Raw genomic sequence first — 7556 nt, 5'->3', positions numbered from 1 at the left:
TTCAACAAATAATGCACTGCATATATTCTTCTTAGTGGTTAATTGCTGTACAAGATGCGGACTTGTGATCCTATTTACAAACACCATTAGAACAAGTACTTTGTTATTATATTCCATCTATAAAATATGTCCTGGGCAGGGGAGATAGCTCAGTGGTCTAAACCCCAGCCTGGCAAGCCCAAGGACCCAGGTTCAATCCCAGGTACCGCAAGCCATGCAGGCTTGACACAGTGCTGGCCACTGAAACAGGGCATGCCTGTAATTCCAGCACTGGGGAGGCTGAGACAGGAGAATCACTATGAGTTTAAGCTGCATAGTGAGACCCTGCCCCAATAAAGAAAGAAAGAAAGAAAGAAAATGTCCTATTTATGAAAGACCTTCCTCATACATCTATATGAGGAATTAAGTGTGAGAAAATATTAAAATTTCTTTGTAAACTCTAAAATGTTATACAGATGTTACTCTTTACATATGTGTACCTGTGAGGGGGGAGTGGGGATTTTATTTTGTATATTCTGGGAATTCAAACTTAAAATACATTTATGAAACTATCAACCACATCCACAGCACTTCCATTAACAGAAGGACTGCACTAGAAATAATGCTTTTAGGCCAACAGAAATATTCCAAAAACATCATGCATGTACAGCAATGAGACAAGGGCCTAACTTTTTCATATTCAAAGTGTGAGTGTACATACTTCCACTTCCAATAATATAAATTCAGCTATTTTTAAATTTTAAAATATAAATGAAATGTTTATATAACACACTGAAATATATACATACAAATGTATGTACATGAATACACTTTGCAGTTCATATAAAATATTATGTGTACTTTACCAGAATTGCACTGAGACATTTTTCCCCTTCAAGGCAGAGATAGGGTGTTGATTGTCCTACCAATAAACTTCAAATTTCTGTTGCCCTATAGGATGTTTAAACTTCCTGGTTAAGGAGGGAGGAATGCCTATTAGTGCAGAACCAAAGTTTCTGACTATTAATATTGACTGTTGCTTCAGATTAGAGAATATAAAAATGGCTAAATTAATCACCTATACCACATCTTTTGAGAACCAGGAAAATATTTTTTCCAGTCCACCCTATGAGTGTATTTCAAAGATGTGAGGAGGAGCATAAATTTGAGAGTATATGTCTTCCTCCTCTCAAATGCTTGAACTGTTTTATTTTTATCTGAACACTAATGCAAGACCAATGCTCCGGTCAGTCCCAATGACAGCATCATCTTAGAGCAATCTTTATTTCACATACCTATGCCTTGCTTAGGATCCTTTATTTAAGCGGCACAGACATTATCTATAAATGCTGATAATAAGCCAAGCTTCAGCAGTTATTTTAGGCAAAGAAGATGAAAGTTTGGTATAAGCCAGATAAATTTAATGAATATCTAAGCTTCCAGTAGGCATATAGAAGCCGACAGCAGTAAAATTACAGAATCACAGAAGCCAGAAACATTAAAGTGGAACTGGGTGATATGCTTAGGACCATGATTTTTAAAGGGTGGCATGGCATCTTTTGCATATCAAATTAGTCATCAGGTTAAATTGCAAGTGAATTCGCCTCGTATGTAAAACTTTGGAATTCCCACAGTGAGGACTTGGGAGGCAAACATGTCCCTAGGTGAGCAGTCAGAGCACCTGATTCCTGTATAATTACATGGAATGAGAATTTGATACATGACAGTAATTACCTAGCTGAAGGTGCAATTAGCCATTTGTGACCTCATTCTGAGTGGCAACTAATTAACCCTTAATGTCAAAAATGTCAACCTTCATCAAGAAACCAAAGAGAAGTACTTACAAGATCAGCTAATACTTATTCCAACCTATTAATGGTTGAATCTGTCATTAGAAATGTGAGTATTTCATTTTTACATCAGCGTTTATGTTAAGATGTGGATTGTGCTCCATTTCTTTTCTTTTAAGGCTATGTTCCCCTCTCTTATCTTTCTTTGCATTAAAATCTTTTTTTTCTAAAATAGGAATAAGCTTTCATAAACTTATATAATAATCATCTCTTAGTGAGATAAAACACAATCCAGAAGATACAGAACTATAATTTATCAGTGCTGTGTGATTTCTCATGGTTGTAGAAATGTAACAGAATTTGAAAAGATTTGTAGTACATTATCATGATTGTCATCAACACTGGTTAATTATGGCCACATTTGAAACTAATCCTGATATTATGTTATTGTAAATGCTTAAGAACTAAGTAACTTTCTCTGTTGTTAGAATGAGAAAGACAAAATTCAACATCCAGTTTAGACCTCTAAATTCTGGTTCACAATTATTATAAATATATTACTTTTGTCATTATTTATTAGAAATAAAGGCTCAATATTTGAAAAAATAATCTGGTTCATAAAGGTTTGTTCAAATATGGAAAAGTGCTGTACTTTTTCTTCATGATTGCAGTGTTCATAAGCATAATCTCAATCTTACCAATAATTATCAACAGCCATTTGTTCTGAAAAAAATTCAATTATTAAATTAGATTTCAGTGGCAAATATTTAGTCCAAAAACAAAATAAAATCTATCACTAATATTTCATTGTTTCAGATTTATTACTGAAAAAAACATGAAACGTGCTGCTGAAATTTTGTCAGCTACTTGATTTCTCTATTCACTCTTCAAGGTTGTTTCAAAGGTGTAAATTTAATCTAAGTAATTTCTTTTTCTTTTGTTTGCTTTTTTGGATTTTTTTAGGGAACAAACAATTTTCTGAAATACCATACAGTGTCATCTCTCTGGAATAGCAGGTCCAAGACAAAGGAAAAGTATATAACAAATGTCACACCATATTCTTTAACTTCTGTATGTGGCACTTCAGAGCTCTGATCATTTTATCCAGAAGCTCGGTGAAGATAAATGATTAAAGGTTGCTCAAAATAATATGATACTGTTTATTTAAAAATCACTGTAAAATCTATTTTGAATTTATAAATAAACCTAAGAAAAATGCATATTATTTACATTTCAATAATATATTGTAAAACAATGTATTTTACTCTTTATACAGGTAAAAAGATATTCCAGAGCATTTTATTTCTCTATAGCTGCCAAGGAAAACTGCAAAAGTTCTGTGCTCAGTTCAGGAAGAAAGATTGCTATAGATGTTAAAATACTTCAAACCAGGAAGAAGGTCACAATATTTGATTCAAATTTCTGATTTCAATTCCTTGGGAATTCCGATAATTCTGAGAAGTGTAATTGCTGGAATATATTGTGACCCTATATTTAATTTTTTAAAGTTAATAATGTTTTCCACAGTGGTTGTACTACTTTGTGTTCCTATCAACAGTATATAAACATTTTATAATTCCTCCACATCCGTTGCAATACATTCTACATTATTTTTAACACAGACTTCTTAATAAAAGTGTGGTTATATCTTGTAGTTTTCATTTTTATTTGTGAATGACTTAAAATATTGAACATTTTCTGAAATATCAACGTACCATTCCTATGTCCTTGTGAAGAAATGTTTATTCAAATACTTTTCAACTTTCATATTGGGTTGTTGGTATGTCTTTGCTATCAATTACATGAATTCTCTATATATTTTGCATGTTGACCCATTACGTGCCATGGTTTACAAGTATTTCATCTATCCTGTAGGCTACCTCTTTCCTTTGTTGACTCTTCACTTTGCTGTGCATAAACTGTTCCAGCTGCTGTTCTTCCACATTTTTTTTTTCTTTTTTTTTTTTGGTTTTGTTGCCTGTGTTTTTGGAGTCATATCTCAGAAATCACTGCCAAGAGCAACATTATGAAGCTTTTCTTGCAGGTTCTCTTCTCAGAGTCTTAGAGCTTCAAGTGTTATGCTAAGTCTTCAATCCAATTTCAAATATTTTTTCATGGAAAAATTGTTCATTGAGTTGCCCCAATGTTTGTTAAAGAGATTGTCCTTTCCCTACTTGTATTTTTGGTACCTGCATTAATAATCAATTTGATTGTAGATGTGTAGGTTTATTCTGAGCTCCCAGTCTACATTTTTCTTCATGCCAGTACTATTCTGATTTATTTATTGCAGTTTTGTAATATATTTTGAAATCAGTAAATGTGAGAACTCCATTGTTATTTTTTTTATTCTCTAAGTTGATATGGTTATTTATGAATTTTTGTTGTTACAAATGAATTTAGAATCATTTATTTATTATATGTAATTTTTTTGTATTTATATAAAAATTATTTTTACAACATTATTCACAACAATCAAGGTACAAGAAAAATCCTAACTATCAAAAGACAGTTGATGTAACAAAGAAAATAGGGTATATACACATAAGAGAATATTATTGAACCATAAAGAAAAAAGCTATGGAACAATATGGATAAATGGCAGAATGGTGTTTGCTAGAGTGTAGGGAAGAGAAAAAAATAGTCCTTTTCTAATGAATAATCACAAAGTCACAGTGAAACAAGATAAACTTTAAAGATTTGTTATAAAATATTATTAGTCAATAATATAATAATTGTCCACTTCAATATTTTACTTGAAAGACATATTCATGCTAAATACTTCTACTGCAATAAAATTCAACTTTAGAAATATCTATCCTATATAGTTAGTAGAGTTAAAAAAAAACCAAAAAACTGCTACTCCTTGACTAATTAAAAGTAAGACAAAACAAAACTCTTGCTTGACAATGAAATAAAATGTCACATGATTGCAGTTCTTTTTCTTCCAAAGGGTTATTACTCCACTCTGATTTTTAATTTGTTCAGTTTACAAATGGAAACTGCAGTCCACAGATGGAAAGCTTAGCAACGTAAGTGGCACAGGAACCAGCTATCTCCAGTGCCCATTTTAGCTTTGCTGCCCACACTGCTAAGCCCCCGTGAAGCAGGTTTGCTGCGAAACACTCACCCTTGCTGCTCTCTTCCCTGGTAGGTGGCTTCTGGGGGCTCTAAATGAACATTGAGCACTGCCACCCAGACGATGAAATCCTGAAAAAGTACAGCACTTGGACAGATTTCATGGTATGTGAAATGTCGCTCAATGAAGAATTTTTAAGCTAGAAAAACTAAAACAATAAGATGGTAGAATCCTTTATTCCAAATTATATTCATTTACTCAAACCCTATACATCCATAGAAAGTGTGTTGGTCAAGGGAAAAATTCACACAACACATGTATCCAATCATTTGATTTATGGCTTTCTTGCTCAAATACACAAAATAAAACCTGTAAATTATGTTCAGAGTCTCACATTTTACACATGTGAATGTAAGTTCTATCACAAAGTTTGCCACATTAATATATTGTTTAGATGCTTTTTCTAATTATTTACTGAGTAAATATTTTAATACATCTGGCTCAATATATTAAAGGACTTGCTGTGAATTTTTTTAAAACTGAAAATATTTTAATTAAATGACAAAACTTTGTCACTAATGATAAATTGTAGATTATTTCTAAGTAACTACAGTTGATAATATGAAAATGTAAATTAATCTGTTCATTATTGTGTTTTTCCTAAGGTCTATCAATACTTTTAAATTGATAGTTTAATAATCTCTTTTTCATTTTAAAAAATGTTAATTCTTCCTCACATATAAATGCTCAAATTCTAGAAATATTGTTTACATGGTTAAAACACACATTGCAATAAAGAAGAGAACTGGCTTTCTTATGTATTGACTGCAGGGTCTACAAGGTCTACAGGTGCTCACTACACACATCAGACAGGTGCTTGCCACCACACCCATTCTCAGTTGCCATCTCTGCATGCCCCCTGGGTTGGGACCGGCACAGAATGAGCTATGTGGCTGGTTGGGAGCTGGTTCTAAATTACACATAGCTACAACTATTTTATTTGCAAGGAATAGTAAGTACATTGCCAATACCTAATTTGTCATATTGCTTCCTTATGAAGAGTAGCCTACAGAATTTAGTTTTTATCTTAATTGTAAGAAAATAATCAAGTATCATAGATCCATGTTTATGCAAAAATCACATAAATATTGGTGGATACAATTATATTCATTGCTATCAAAAACTTTTTCATTTGTTATCATGTAGTTGTTTTTACTCAGAAAACTGAGAGTGTTTACTGTTGGAAAACACATACAGTTGTCTTCCAGACTGTCAAAAGGAAAGCTTCAGAGAAAAAGATTTAGAGTAACTTTTAAAGATCTTCCAGATGGGAGCAATATGATCTGCAATAGAGCAGTGAAATACTTCCTTGTAGCTTTTGTGCATACATGATGAGAATGTAAAATGAAGTGTTCAATTAGGAAAAATAAATATTAAACATCAAAACTCACATATGACTGTCAATTCCATTCTGCGATATATACACAACAAATGAAAACTTATATCCAAACAAAAACTAGTTGCATAAAAATGTAATAAGAATTTTCTCTTTTATGTTGTTTGCAGTTCTGAGAATTCACCACAGGACCTGATGCATGGGAGACTAGAGGAATACCACCGTGCTAAATACCTAACCCATGGTTGTAGTCGTGTAGTTCCTAATAACAAAAATGGAAGACTCCAAATTCCTGTCAACTCTGAATGGATATGCAAAGTATATGATATTCCTGCAACGGAACATGACTTCATAATAACAGAGGATAAAGAACCGATACACTTTTAAAAATGGGGAAGAAGGCGGCCGGGGAGATAGCTCAGTATATTAAGTGCTTGCCTGGCAAGTACAAAGTCCTGAGTTCAATCACTGGTACCATAAAATAAAAAAGGAGAAGGATATTGAAAAATAAATTATAAAAATAACATATATCTGGTTATTCTTTTCATGTAAAATGTTCACCATTGGGGCTGGCAATATAGCTCAACAGACTAAACAGCTTCTTAGGCATGCACAGGGACTGCAGCTTGGTCCCTGATCCCAAATACCGCACTAACTCTGACCACTGGTGTGCTGAGTTGGTGACCAAGGCCAGCTGGGGTGGTGTACTCCTATAATCCCAGTACTAGGGAGGCTGAAAACAGGAGGATCACTATGAGTCTGAGCTGCAGAGTGGCAACATGTATCAAATACATTTAAAAAAAAAGATCAGCATTGACAAATCTAGTTGATCAAGCTTTGAGGCAAGATGGGAGGGGAGACAATGACTATACAGCTCTGTGATGAGGCCTCAGAAAAACTACAGCAAGTGGACAAGTATCACAGAATATGAATTACAGTTAAATAAGTTTTGAGCAAGAAAAACTAAAATAACAGCAATATTAACTAAAAAAAATCTCGCTCATTAGTTATACCCATATCTTCCAGAGAAAAAGGATTTGATTAAGCTTTGTCCACAGTTTGATCTATTTCCAGACAAGTTGACTCAAAACATAATGAGATGAGATGATGTGATAAAGTCCACTAAATCTGGAGGAAAATATGAACATCTGAACTAACTGTTAGTATTAATTTGTAAAAGATTTCAGGGAAGAAATCGAAACAACTACATTACTCCTTCTTTTCAAATATCTGCGTTCATGTGCAAACCACCTTGCCAAGTATTTTTACTGCAGTAGAAACCTCCATTCCAGCCTGCTTCCTTATGCATATATAT

The sequence above is a fragment of the Octodon degus genome, unplaced genomic scaffold (genome assembly GCF_000260255.1).
Source record: "Octodon degus isolate 3935 unplaced genomic scaffold, OctDeg1.0 scaffold00258, whole genome shotgun sequence".
NCBI classification, from domain to species: domain Eukaryota; kingdom Metazoa; phylum Chordata; class Mammalia; order Rodentia; family Octodontidae; genus Octodon; species Octodon degus.
Note: the sequence above shows the minus strand (reverse complement) of the source record.